The sequence below is a fragment of the Orcinus orca genome, chromosome 3 (assembly GCF_937001465.1).
Source record: "Orcinus orca chromosome 3, mOrcOrc1.1, whole genome shotgun sequence".
Classification (NCBI taxonomy): Eukaryota; Metazoa; Chordata; class Mammalia; order Artiodactyla; family Delphinidae; genus Orcinus; species Orcinus orca.
This window is the reverse complement of record NC_064561.1, coordinates 34,888,529-34,903,885: the sequence shown is the minus strand read 5'-3', so window position 1 is coordinate 34,903,885 and position 15,357 is coordinate 34,888,529. Positions and strand designations below refer to the sequence as shown.

General features: G+C 34.9%; 1 non-coding gene across 1 annotated transcript; it reads right to left on the bottom strand.

The window, feature by feature from the left end:
- Window positions 1–11,457: 11,457 nt before the first annotated feature.
- Window positions 11,458–11,560, bottom strand: LOC117202237 (U6 spliceosomal RNA). The gene has a single exon (XR_004484456.1). It is a non-coding gene; the product is annotated as a U6 spliceosomal RNA (small nuclear RNA).
- Between the last annotated feature and the right edge of the window lie 3,797 nt (window positions 11,561–15,357).

Sequence of the window (15,357 nt, the reverse complement as noted above, 5' to 3'; positions counted from 1 at the left end):
GGCACGAACCCATGTCCCCTGCTTCGGCAGGTGGACTCTCAACCACTGCGCCACCGGGGAAGCCCTGGAAAAAAGTTTTTAATGAAATAAATCTTTCATAATTCTGCTTGGAAATAGTTACAGCTAATATTTTGGCATTCTTTCTTACTTTTTTTTTCTCTTCTCTTGTCCAGGCATATGTAAATAGTCCTATATATTTAAAAATTGAGATTATATTGTATACCTTTTTATATTCTTACCCATTTCCATTCTATAACACTACAGATAATATGTCTATACATATAGAGAATATGACTTTTTTTTTTTGCTGGGGGCTGACCCGAAACATTCTTTTTTTTTAAAATTAATTTTTATTGGAGTATAGTTGCTTTACAATGTTGTGAACCTATAACTTTTATTCCTTAAACTTAGATATATGAAAAACATTGCATTTCTTTCGCTTCATGTTCTTAAAATTTTTTTATTATATAAAATTTATAAATAAAAGCAGAGAGCAATGAACCCCTATGTTCCCTTCACCCAGCTACAGTAAATATCAACTAATGGCCACTGTGGTTTGATTTATACCAGTATGTTTTCTTCACCTCCTCCCAAACAAATTTGCAAATACCATAAATATTTTAGTATGGATATCTGATTCCTTAATATCCTTAAATACCCAGTTAGTGCAAAATTTTTTATTAGTTAATCTGTTAAAATCAGAATGTAACTAAAATCTGCACATTGAATTTGGTTGATATGTCTCTTAAGTCTCTTTATTTTCTTGAGATTTACTTGGCTAAGGAAATGTGTTGCTTATTCTGTAGTATTTCCGTCATTCTGGATTTTGCTGATTGCAACCATTAAACTTTATTTAATACGTTCCCATGTACCGTGTATTTTGCATTTAGAAGCTTGAAGTGATTCAGGTTCTTATTTTTTGGCAAAAATACAAACATATGTGGTTTGTGTACTTCCAACAAGAGATAAGTTGTTTGTCTTTTTGGAATGTTCGTAGCCTAGATAATCATTGGCTAGATTTATTATTAGGGATTTGCCAAATGCTGATATTCTTTATTTTCTTTAAAGATGTCATTCTGTTGTCTTTATGTTTACATACTCTCTGATGAGAAGTCATTTATGTTTCTTTCTTTTTTTCTTCTCTGTACATAATCTGTGTATTTTTCACTGATTGCTTTTAAGATTTTCTCTTTAGTGCTCTTTTTTTAAAGCAGTTTGATTATTATGTGTATCGATATGGTGTTCTTTGTGTTTATCCTGCTTGAGTTTTGTTGATCTTTTTGAATCTGTGTGTTGAAAATTTTCATCAAATTTGGAAAGATGTCCATTATTTCTTCAAATGATTTTTCTGTTCTTGCTGCCATTCTGCTTGATTTTTTCCTACAGTTTACTATGGTTCTGTTTTTCTTTGTTTTTTTTTTTTGTTCTTTTTTACCTCTGTGCTTTATTTTGATACATTTTATTGCTATATTTTCAGTTTTCCTGATTTTTTCATTTGCAGAGTGCAATTTGCTATTGAGACTTTCCAGTGAAGTTTTCATTTCAGATAATGTATTTTTCATGTCTCAAAGTTCCATTGAGATCTTATATCATCTGTTTCTCTCCTCATTATATTACGGTTACCCTTAAATACTGAACATAGTTATATTAGCTGACTTAATGTACGTGTCAACTAGTTCCATCATCTGTGTCACTACTGAGGGTTTTTTTTAAACTGATTCTTTTCCAGGTTTTGGGTTACATCATTGCCAGGGCAGAATGAGTTATTTATTTTATTTTGTCTTTTAAGAGGAGGTAAGTTCCATAAAGATAGGGCTTGTCTGTCTTATTCACTGATATAACCTCAGAGTGTGGAACAGGGTTTACCTAGGGTTACCCACCCTGTCAGTGGCAGAGCTGGAGTTGAAAATCTGAGTTCCTTGGGTGGGTAAAAACTGAGATGTGTATATATGAATAAATACTCACAGTACTCACTCCTTACTCTGGTCTGGGGAAACTTCTCTTATTTCTTTGACTTTTAATTTTGTTGCCTCCCCCCCTTCCCACACCTAGCATTATTTCTTCTATGAATCTCCACCTACAGTAAGAACTCTAGACTTGGGCTTCTCTTGCTTTTTGCCCTGAAAAATACCTGAGTCGAGGAAGCAAAAATAGCCTGGCCATTGCTTGAAACTGGAGGACGGTGAAGGAAATATAGAAAGACAAAACTGAATGAACATTTGTAGAAATTATTCACACACACACACACACACACACACACACACACACACTCCTACACCTGATTAGTTCTTCAGTATAGAGTACTAGAAGTATGATTACAGGGTCAGAGAGTATATACGTTTAAATGCTCTTGTAGCATCTTGCCAACTACTAGCATATGGAGAATTTTTGAGTTGAACACCACCCAGATTTTCTAGCCAAGAAGTAAAATGGAGAGCTCTACAACACAGTGACTGTTCATTTTAGTGCTCTCCTTAAGTCTATGTTCATTCAACAGCAAGTGTTCTGTCAGCATCTAAAAACCCTGTGTGTTGCCCCATTATCTAATCCAGAGTTGCACTTGCTTGTTGGGTTCCAATAGCATCCAGTTTTCACTGGTCCTCTAACCAGGCAGTTCAGTGAGTAGCTCAGAGGACATGACACGAAAAACAGAAAAGAGGCATCTGTTGTACATTTACTAGAGTAATCCATTTCAACCCCTTTAATAATTTCTTGTTTCTATTCCAAAGCAATATCAAGTTATTAGTGCATTAAATTTAGGTACCGAAGCACCTTGTTATTTATAGGAATACAACACATTAAAGGCAGGAGAAAAAAGGAGTCAAACATAAAAACAATGATTAGTATTAGTGCGAGTATTGCACCCTTATTCTTGATACTGAGATTATGTTTGGGATAGGTTTCCATATATGATAGCATTTGATCACTGGTCAAACAGATGCCTGCTTTCTTTTGCATTGTCTCCAAAATTTTAACAATTAAATATTTTATTGTAAAAGTTTAATGTGACATTGGTTATTAAAAATTTTACTGAAGTGGTGAACAGTTTCTTTATTATAACTGATGAATATTTTTTAAGAGCATAATATAGAACTAGAACTCTAGATGGTTTTACAATATTATTTTTAACATGCTCCCCATCTCTGTTTTGGCTCCTTTCTGCTTTGATTCTGTAATTGTTAACCTTACCCTTGGAGTCGTCAGAGCTTTAAACATCCAAGTCATCTTTAACTTCTTAGTCTTTCCTCCAGCTACTATGCATCACGTTTCTTTCATAATACCTATATTAGTTTTCCAGTTTTCTGTAACAAATTGCCATGGACTTGCTGGTTTAAAACAACACAAATTTATTATTTTATAGTTTTGGAGGTCAGTAGTCCAAAATTGGTCTCACTGGAGTAAAATCAAGATGTTGGCTATGCTGTGTTCTTTCTTGCGGCTCTAAGGGAGATTCATTTTCATGCCCTTTTCCAGCTCCTGGAGTCTGCCTGCATTCTTTGACTGTTGGCCCCTTCCATCTTCAAAGCTAGAGACATATGATTGAGTCTTTCTCATGTTGCATCACGCTGCCAAAGACTTTTCTGCCTCCCTCTTCCACATTTAAGGACCCTTGTGACTACACTGGGCCCACCAAGATAGTGCATGTTAAGCTTTTTATTTTAGGGTTTTCTGATTAGCAACCTTAATTCCATCTGCAATGCTAATTTTCTCTGGCCGTTTAAAATAATATATTCACAGGTTCTAGGAATCAGAATATTGATATATTTGAGGAGCCATTATTCTGCCTGTCACAATAACTATCATATACAGTCTTTCTTTCATGATTACCAAGTGAATCATTTATTTCAGGCCCATTTATTAGGATCGTTGCAAGAGCCGTTGACTTTCTTCTCTGCCATTAGTTTCTCATCTCTCCAGACAATCCTAATCTCCATTGGCAGATTCATCTCTGTAAAGTCTACTGTAGAGTATTAGATCTGTCCTCAAAAAACTTCATTGGCAGGATTTTCAGTAAGGCAGTATTCCCCAAGCTCTTTTCATTATGCAGCCTATCTATGCAAATTTATGCACACATTAATGTTTTTATTTAATTATAATTTTTGTTCATATGCTATTGTACTAGTGTTTTATAAACTTATCCACATATGTAAAATTTTCAAAAATGCGTGCAAAACATGAAATAAACAAGCTTTTAAGGTAGTTAAAAATTTTGTGTATAGTACAAAATTCCCATTAGTAAAATTATTAATATTATCAGTAAGAGAAATGTGATGAAGTTATGCACCATGACTTTATGGAACTAGTGACTTAACACTTTAATATATTGAATATCTTGGACTACATCCAGATTATTTTGATACTTGTTATAGATGTTATTAACTAAAAAAAGTTGCCTCATAATATACGTACGGGAGAATATATTGTTTACTACACTGTCATGATACTCATTTTCAATCTGCTTTGCCAGTTGTGTGAAAGGATTTTTTTTTCACTGAAATTTGACATGTAAATTTCTACCTTCTTTAACATTAGTCAGTTTTGCTTGCAGATTAATTAATCTTGCAAAGTAATCAGTCAAACATTTTTATATTAACGAATGGCTGTAAACAGTCTGCAACTCATTTAGAAGAGTTGTGTTCAAGCTAGAAAATTCCATTCCCAAATTTAAATGTATTGATATGTATTTAACTATGTGACATAATTCAGTTACTTAGGTAACAAAAATTTTTAAATGGGAAAATTCCCAAACATTAATATTCTAAAAGTGTTTTCCATAGCTTTTTTTCTCTCCCCAAATAAGTTACTTTCTTAGTTACTAAAATATTAACATTTACCTTCAAGGGACAGTTAAGGCATGTATGGTATTTTAAATCTATTGTCATCGAAGAGGCCTGAAAAATTGGAATTTATTTCTCTAAAAAATGTATAATTCATCTTTAATTTGACAACTCTACAACTCTTTTAAATACTCTTCATTAAGGTAACCAACAAACATCTGAGTGATATATAAGATTTTCTTGATGAGTCCTTATCTTATTATAAAATCTTATTATAAAGTATTATAAGAACTCTACTAGTTAAACATATTCACATTATTTAACATCTCAGGGCAGTTATACAAGCACTGCAAATGAGGGCAAGATAGAAGGAAATGACCTGCTCTGTCAAGATTCCTTTCAAAATTTCATGTCTATCCAACATATGGGTCAAGTAAGGAAGCTATAGTGACCTTTGTCTTACAATTTTTAGATAAGAAATGTAAATAGATATTCTGATTTGTTCTTCCTCCCCTCAATGGTTTAATTATTTTGTAAACGCCAATCTATAGGCCTCTGTACTAGAGAATAAAATCCATACTCTCTTGTATGGAGTTCAAAGCCTTCTAAGATCTCACTTCTATTTGAAGACTCACTTGTAATTTTCTATCTTATATATTTCCTCATGGTTTTCAATCTACATAGACTACCATACTAACCTTCTTTCCTCAATTTTTCCTTATCTTGTTCTCAAAATTCCATCCACCCTTCAAGCCACAGGACCTGACTTACTGAACTCGTACAGCAAATGGTGGTTGAATGAAAGGCCTTCTGTTCATTTCTTTTAGTGTACTTTTCTTAACTCGTAGTTACATATTCATTTATTTGTTGACCTGTTTGTTTGTTGCTATGACGAGACCAAGCTGCACAAAGACATATGGGGACTGTGACCATCAAGTAAATATTTGCACCTAGGTCTGTAACTAGCACAAAGTAGGTGCTTTATCGCAGTATACTGGGGAATGAATAAAGGTTATATCACCTGAAGCCTTCACTGATTCCTCATCCCACCTAGCCATAACTAATATTTTCCTTTTATGTTCTTAAAATCTGTACTTTGTGCAGAGTAGGTACTCAATAACTATTCAAGTAGAATAAGATTCAATAAGAGGCTCAGGCTTTTTGGTTGGTTGTTTTTGTGATTTTCTTTGCTTTGTAGTGGCATCTGCCCCAGTGGTAAAAGCACAAGTGGAATTTTGATTGCTAGAGTGTCGTATAGTTGAGATGGAAAGTTGATTGGAAGGGTGCCTGATGCTGAACATCAAACATGTAGTTGTTCACTTACCAAAGTCATGTTTGTGTATGTTACTTCACAGCAATGTGCAAATTGCTTATGGCTGTACCCAGTAGAATGGTGCTCTATCTGAGCTCATTTGCAGCTGTTTAAAAACAAACTCCAGAGCCCAATATCACACTGTTTTCTTCCTTTTTGATCTTACCTCATTAGGAGGACAGGGTAAGGGTTGTATAATGTGCTGAAATCTGTCAATACTTTGTGTGTCTTATTCATTAAAACCTTCAGATGCTGTTTTCCTAGCGGCTTCATTTACCAGGGAGGGCGAGGAGAAAAACTAAACAGGTGTTCCTGACTTGAAAAACAGCAATTTCAAGCAACTCACAAGGGGAGGAGTTGGAAATTTTCAGATTCTGAAGTTGTCACTGGGAGATAAGTTTGGGTTACACATTCGCTTCTCATAAACAGACTTTTTTTAACCTAAATTTCTGCTGTGCACGAGTCACCTGACTTCTCTGGGGGCAGACATGCTTCACAGAGCAATGGTGCTGCAAAGAGATAGTGTATATTTTCCCAGACTTCTTCCAAATACACAAATGTGAGCTGGAGGAGTAGTATGCTGAGCTGCTAATATAGAATTCTAGCTTTCCTGGAGGGGAGAAAAATACCTATGGTAAATATTTGGCTTGATTGATGGGAAAGTGTCTGCATTTTGACTAATCTAAACTCAAATGTTTCTCTAATACCATAAGAAGATTATTGGTCAAATAAACAGTGAGGTACCTTAAGTATCTTATATAAAAGGACTGCATAGTACTGTGTTTGTTTCTGAAGCAGCAGCAGCCTTCTGAAGCAAGGGGAAATTTAAAAGAGATATTTCCTACGGCAGTGCTTCTCAAAACGTGGTCCCCAGGGCAGTAGCATTAGCATTACGTAGTAGTTTGTTAGAAATGCACACTCTTGGGCCACACTCCAGAAGTACTGAATCAAAAAGTCTGGGGTAAGGTCCAGCAATCTGTGTTTTAGCAAATGTTTCAGGTGATCCTGATGTATGCATACCTTGGAGAACCCTTGTTTTACTGGAATTTGATTCATTAATTCATTCGACAAATATTTTTTGGGTATCTAACACATTCTAGGCACTCTTTTTAGGCACTGACAGTGCAGCCTTGTGAACAAATAGTCAAACTCTTGCTCTCTTGTATTTTGTATGCTAGTGAGCAATCTGGGAAAGTCAAAGGAAATGGGAATTCATTAGTTTGCTTTATGCCATGTTGGGCACTGCAAGATGCCCTTTTCCGTGACCATGGTGATTGAAGTAGGTTTGGCATAAGTTGCAGTGTAAACATTTGGGAACTGAATTTGGCACTTACTTCATTTTACAGTGTTACTTTCCCTTTCATGGACAGCTCTCTTGGGACTAGTTCCAAGATCTCTATCTAGATGCTCAAGATCCATGACTTACCTAAATGGGCAGTTGATCTGCATATATTTTTGTTCCTCCAGTAATTTATAAATTATCATTCTGTGTTTGACACTCTAGTATGGGCATTGGAAATGAATTGATTGGCATAATTCCTGACATCTGAGCTCTTATTCTATAAGGATTATCATTGAACCAAGTGGTATAAAGGACATACAACTTGTCAAAAGTCAAGAGACTGATGGCTTAGACTATTAAATAAGTGTAAATAAACATTGTTATCATGAAAAATTGGAGCAATAGTGCATCCTGAGTACTTGATGTTAGGTAGGCTAGAATCAATAGGAACTTGCTACCTTTTATCTAGCTAGTCATTTATTCAAATGCTGTTTTTCCCAACTTTGAAAATTTTCATAAGAAATAAGTCAAAAGACAAGTACAATAAAGACCTATATAATATCCTTTAAGATTTACTATCTACATTTCCTCATTCTCTCTCTCTCTCTCTCTCTCTCTCTGTCTACACACACACACACACACACACACACACACACACACACACACACTGAGTTTCAACATTCCATTTGAAAATTTAAGTTGCAGATATTTAAAAATTTCAGCCATTAATAATTCAGCATGGATCTCTTAAGAATAAGGACATTTGGCTAAATTATCACAATGTCATTGTCATTTCTAAGAAAATAACAATTCCATAAATCATTGAACATCTAAATCTTCCTCAGATAATCCCTCCACTTTGTTTTCACCGTGACACTGATGTATTGGAGAGTTCAAGTCAGTTACTGTGTATAATCTCCCACATTTTGATATGCTTGATTATTTCCTTCTGGTGTCATTTAGTGTGTGTATCTCTATCCCTTGAGTTCACTGTGCACTAGGGTTTGGGTCTGGAGACTCAACTGCATTTTAAGTAGATATATGACTGCCCAGAATGTGGCAGTCACAGTATGGTAAGCAAAACAGATGCATTCTTGCTTTTATGAAGCTCACATTATAACCAGGGAAGACATACACTAAACAAACATATTATGGACCTATATAAAGATAACTTCCCCTGATGGTAAGTGCTGTGATGAAAATTAAGTATGATGATGTGACAGTGAGTTAGTGATAGTTCGTTGCAGAGGGGATGGCCAAGCACGACCTCATTGTGGAGATGATATTTGAGCTGTGATCTGAGTGGAAGTGACAGGAAGTGGGGGATGGGGTGAAAAAAATTATTTGCTAAACCTGCTGTCTGAAACAAAGACTTCTTAGGGGATCATGAGTCTCTTGAATGAAGGAAGGGAGACCTGGGAAGTACTTAAGAATGTGAGGAGGATAATCATGTGAGTTATTGGACAGGGTTTGGTGAGAACAGTCTTGATCAATCAGATAATAATTCCAGTGAATCATGGAGACGGTTCCCTTTTGTTAGTAGCTGCCCGTATTGTTTACTTGGGTTGGTACAGTGATGTCAACACAATGGACAAAGAGAAGAAAGTCTAAAAAAATTATCAAGAATTATAATTCAAATTTGTTGAGTACTATTGTCTATCTTTATCCTCACAAGTTCGTAAAATGACAAAGAGAACTTGATTGGGAGTCATAGGCCAGAAAAATCCAGTCTTCCACTGTGGAAAGTTGGGAAAGTGGAGTTATTCTTAATTGGGTTTTTTTTCCATGTTTATCATCCTTCCCATCCCTTCAAAATATACGTCCTTTTATTATTCTGGTCTATTTTTATGATTTGCTGGAGCACACTCTGGATGCATTTATGAATGTAACTTTATTAAACACATGCAGGGACTTCCCTGGTGGTGCAGTGGTTAAGAATCCGCCTCTCAATGCAGGGGACATGGGTTTGAGCCCTGGTCCGGGAAGATCCCACATGCTGTGGAGCAACTAAGCCCATGCACCACAACTACTGAGCCTGTGCTCTAGAGCCTGTGAGCCACAACTACTGAGCCTGTGCACCACAACTACTGAAGCCTGCGCGCCTAGAGCCCATGCTCCGCAACAAGAGAAGAGAATGCAATGAGAAGCACCCCCACCACAACGAAGAGTAGCCCCTGCTCACCGCAACTAGAGAAAGCCCGCGCACAGCAATGAAGACCCAGCGCAGCCAAAAATAAATAACTTTATAAAAAAAATAAACACATGTAAATAAATATGAGTAATGGCATTTGTAGTGAATAGAAAGGAGAAACTGAAGAAGATGCTTTTTTTGAAGAGCTTTTGTTTGGCTCCTTGGCAGAAAAGCAATATAAACCTGGACATGGAAGTGCATTTGTATGCCATAATAGTGCGGTGGATGATTGTGTCAGATGAAATATCGACCTGCATACAGAGTACACAGCTACTAGGAAGTATCTATTGTTGATTTCTCATCTAGCATCTGACATAGCCCGTGGGTGAGGTTTTTGACAACTGTTAGAGAGCAAAGGAAATGCTACCTCTAGAAGTACATGGGGTGGGAGCAGACTGAGCTCTGGCTGCTGAGAAGAGAATCCTCAGAGAGAGAAACACGCTGGAGCAACTGACATTCTCATAACTGTTCCTAATACGTGTTCCTCACTTGAGGCCTCAGTCTGCCCATCTGTGAAACCCATCTGTGAAACCCATCTGTGAAGTGTGTTTACTGAAAATTCTTGATATATTGATGTGTCAGGAAAAAGAGCTAAAAAGGAAAACATTCACCAGCTACGTAGTACTTCTAGGGATTTGTAATCAAGCTTATGGTTCTGTGCGAGTTGGATTCTGTTTATAATTTATGTCTTTCATAGTAAAATGCTGTATGTGTGTGTGCATGCACGAGCTTGGGCTTACTTTGGAGAAGAACCAAAGAGGATGAATACATTATTCCATTATAATACTAAACCATTTCAGGGACATCCATAGTTAATTTACATGCTTTCAAAAGACCATGATCTTTCTAATAGGAATTTCTGAGATTTGGAGAATATTCTGAATATGTGTTGTCCAATATGGTAGCCACTAGCTATGTGTCACTGTGGAGCACTTGAAATGTAGCTGGTGTGAATGAGGAACTTAATTTTTAACTTTTAATTTAAATTTAAATAGCCACATGTAGTTGGTGGCTACCATTTTGGACAGAGCAGGTCTAAAGAGATGTGGAAGAAATACTTTAAAAAAAGTCACCATCTGGTTATGCAGTCTGCCAATTAAATTATTTTATTTTTGGATGCTGATTATTAATACATTCTCTTGTGTTTAAAATGTGCACCAGTTGCCACTCTCCTGACACCTCCTTCCCCTTCCCGGTCTTACACATATACACAGAATACCCTATTTTACTCTGCTGTTACTGCTCAGCACTAAAATTTTCTTTTATATCCACACGTCCTGAGGCAGTACTATGTACATATTATGCTTCATCAAATTCTTCACCATTGGTTCTCCTTTAAAATTAAGAACTGGATGTTCACTCCTGATTTACGTTCTCAAAGGTAGCTGATGTCTTCCATGGTGGTCACAGCCTTCTCCTTAATCTTCTCATAGTATTTCCACTATTATCAGCCCCTGCCTTAAGACTGCTCTTTAGTCTCCTTAGTGCTGCAACATTCTGAGTGTCTTCCTTCTTCTCCCGTTGGTCATTCTCTTTTCTTTCCAGTTTCCTTCAATATTATGGATGTTGACTACAACTCAGATTTGCTTTTCTAGATTCAGCCAAAAGCTCTGATTTATGTCTTCGGTGAGAAAATCTGTGTAATTCTGATCTCTGCAGTGGTCTGTTTTAAACTCTTACACTTTCTCCTTGAAATTGCTTGTTTGATGTGCAAAAATCTAAGTTTAATATTAAACCGTAACTCATATTTTTCCTATCAAAATGAATCCCCCGTCCTGTGTTGAAAAGGCACCACTCTAATGTCTTGTTACCCAGAGTTGAAGGGCTTGGTCATTCTTGACTTTTTATGTATTTTGATGGTCCCTCTCAATTCAGTCAACACATGCTGCTTTTATGAAATACGGAATGCTTCTTGAATTTGCATGTCATTCTTGCTGAGAGGCCATGCTAATTTTCTCTGTATTACTCTAATTTGAGTATGTACTGCTGAAGCCAGCAGAGTTCCTCCTTTCTCAGTGGATGTTGGGTTATAACAAGTTTCCTTTTCCACTGTCCATATCCTGGCTTAGGTTTTTCTTGGCTCATATGTGCATTATTTTCAGCCCCCTAATTGGTGTTATTACCTTCAATCTCAGTTGGGGTTGTACTAACCACTCCAGTTCTATCTCTTCTGACTGTTGTGCATGCATGTTGCCCTCTGGATACATTGGCATGCCCAGTCTCATTGAATAACTCTTGCTTTTCCAACCACGTGCTTTTGCTTAATGCTGTTGGCTCTGCCAAAAATTAAATTGTCTTATTAGTGTATTCAAATCCTATATGCCTAAAACTTTCAAGGTTTATTTATACATTATTCACCAACTGTTTATTGAGTGTATGCTGTGTACTGGCATTGAACTAGGCACCTCTATCTTTAGTGCTCAGCTCATAAGAAGACAAAATCGCTGCTTTCACGGAGTTTACATTATAACAGGGAATCTGACAAGTAAATATTCAGTTATGGTACCATGTGATAAACTTCTGTATCATCATCACATGGAAACCATCCCAAACCACTTTGACTTCTCTGAACTTATGGAGATTACTCATTGGCCACTTAATTACATTACTTACTTTTATCTGTTCACCTACCGATTTTTCTATTATGTGTTAATTTCATTTCCTCTATTGGATTGCAAACGATTTGAGGGCAGAAAATACTTTGTATACCACTGAATATACCCTGTGGCCTCTAGCCCACAATGTTTCATATAAAAATCACAAATACCTGGCAGTTTGTAAGAGGGCTATATTTTACCTTTGGGAATCTTTCCTATGCACTACATAATTATTTCTCGGTCAACATAAAATACAGAAATGTAATAACAGAAAAGGTGAGATTTGTTTATACTCATTCTACATTGAATGATGGATTTAAACATGCAAATTGAATTACTTATGCTATTTAAAGTATATTATGTATTACAAAATGTTATATTTCAGAATTCCCTGATACAAAATACACATAAATCTTAAAAATGAAGAACATCAATTAGAATTGAATTTCCAAACTACTGTGAAATTTATGCTAAAAATCAGAAGCCAAGAGTAAAATATTATAGTTGTTAGATTGTAAAATCAGAAGTTGATTTTTAAAAAATAAGTCTTTTGTTAATATAGTTGGACTTATGAAGCCCTAACTGGATAAAGCAGATTTTTCTGATAGAGTGATCTTTAAAAGTAAATGTAAATGACCAAAACTTTTCAGTATTCTCATCAATTAAATAATTTATTATTGCATTTTAATCTAATCCTGGCTTATTCCCAGATGTTGATTATGATATTTCCTGTTAAATTTTCAAAGGAACTTTTTTCTCTTTTAGTTTAATTTTTAAAAACCTCTTTATTAAGTTGTAATTGACATAGACTACACATATTTAAAGTGTAAAATTTGAGACATTTGGACATATGTATATATCAGTGAAGCCATCAGCACAATCAGGTTAATGAAAATATTCATCACTCTCAAAAGTTTCCTCATTCCCCTTTGTAATTCCTCTGGACTTTCTCCATCTCCCCTACCAAAGGCACCCATTAATCTGTTTTCTGTCCATGTAGTTTTGCATTTTTAAAGAATTTGATGTAAATGAAATCATACAGCATTTGATCTTTCCTGTCTGGTTTCTTTTCTCATAGTATAATTGTTTTAAGATTTATCCATGTTATAGTTTAACGGGAGTTCACTACTTTGTATTTGCTGAGTAGAAACACAACTGATTTTTGTGTATTGATTGTGTACCTACAGCTTTACTGAATTTGTTTACTAGTTCTAACAGGTTTTTTTGTGTGGAATCTTTAGGGTTTTCTATATATAATATCATGTCCACTGCAAGTAGAGAAAAATTTATTCTTTTCTTTCCAATTTAGTTTTCTTTTTTTTCCTTTTCCTACCTAATTGCTCTGGCTAGGACTTCCAGTGCTATGTTGAATTGTTTAGTGTTTAATGTATAGATCTTTTACATCTTTGGTCAGATTTATCCTTAAATATAATATTTCATACCTTTGATGCCATTGTAAATGGTATTTTAAAAAAATTTGAAATACTGATTATTTGTTGATAGAATAGAGAAATACAATCAATTTTTATGTACTGATCTTTCATCCTGCACCTTAGTAAACTCATTTATTCTAGTAGCTTTTTGTAGCATTCATTGGATTTCCTATATAGACAATCATGTTTTGCTGTGAATAAAGATTTTTACGTGTTCCTTTCTAATCTTTATGCTTTGCTTCTCCTTCCCTGTTTGCACTGCCTAGAACCTCTAGTACAATGTTGAATAGAAATAGTGAACGTGGACATCCTGTCTTAATCCTCATCTGAGGAGCACCATTTGGTTTTTCAACATTAAGTAACATAGGCTAGACGTAAGTTCCTTGTCAGATACATGATTTTTTCAAATGTTTTCTCCCATTCTGCAGGTTGTCTTCATTCTTTGCATGGTATTATCTGTTGTAAAAAATGTTTAAATTTGAGGTAATCCAATTAAATATTTTCCTTTGGTGACTTTATTATTCTTTTAATTCTATAGTGTCTATAGTAGTATCTCCCATCATTCATTATACTGTTTTCTTCCCAATACCCAAGCTATTTATCATTTATTCCATCATTCCTGATATTGTTAATTTGTGTCTTCTTTCTTTTTTATATCATCTGCCTGATATTTATCAGTATCTTATGTCAATACCTTGATAGATGTATTTATCAGGATCTCAAAAAGCCAAGTTTTAATTTTATTGGATTTTAAAAATTGTTTGTTTTCTACTTTTTTGGTATCTGCACTAATTTTTATTATTTCCTTTATGATTCTTACTTTGGGTTTTATATGCTGGTCTTTTTCATATGTTTTAAGGTGAAATCTGAGGTCTTTGATTTGAGATACTCTGTAGTGCTTTAGATTTTCCAAAAGTACTGCTTTAGAGATAGCCTGGAAATTTTTATATGCTGTGTTATTCACTGCAAAATACTTGCAAATTTCAATTTAGATTTGTTCTTTGACTCATGGGATATTTAGAAGTATGTTATTTAGTTTCTGAATATTTGGAGATTTTCTAGAGATCTTTCTCTTATTGATATCTATTAATATTATTATGGTCATAGAACATATTTTGTATGACTTCAGTAATTAAAAATTTATAACATTTTATGATGCAGAATGTGGTAAGTCTTTTGTGTGCACTTGAAAAGAATGTGTATTCTTCTGTAGCTGGGTGGAGTGTTTTATTAATGTCAGTGAAGTCAAGTTGATTGTGGTATTTTTTATATCCTAACTGATTTTCTGTGTATTTGTTCTATCAATTGTTTAAAGAGTATTAAAATCTCTAACTATAATTGTGGATTTATCTATTTCTTCTTGCAACTTACTTTTTAAAAAAATGTATTATAACACTTTCTTCTTAAGTGCAAAATTATTTAGCACATCAGGTCTTCCTGATGAATCCATCTCTTTACTTTTTGAAGTAAACTTCTTTATCCTAGGTAGTAGTCTTTGTTCTGGTCTCAGTTTTATCCAATATTACAGAGTCACTGCAGCTTTCCTTTTTTTTAAAATTGTGGTAACATTTGTTTATAACACTATATAAGTTTCATGTGACCAACATTATATTTTGACTTCTGTATATACTACAGTGCGTTCACCACCAAAAGTTTAGTTTTCATTCATCTCTATACAGTTGATCCCCCCCCTTCACCTATTTCACCTAAACTCCCTTTTGCCTTTGGTAACCACTACTCTGTTGTCTGTATCTATGTGTTTGT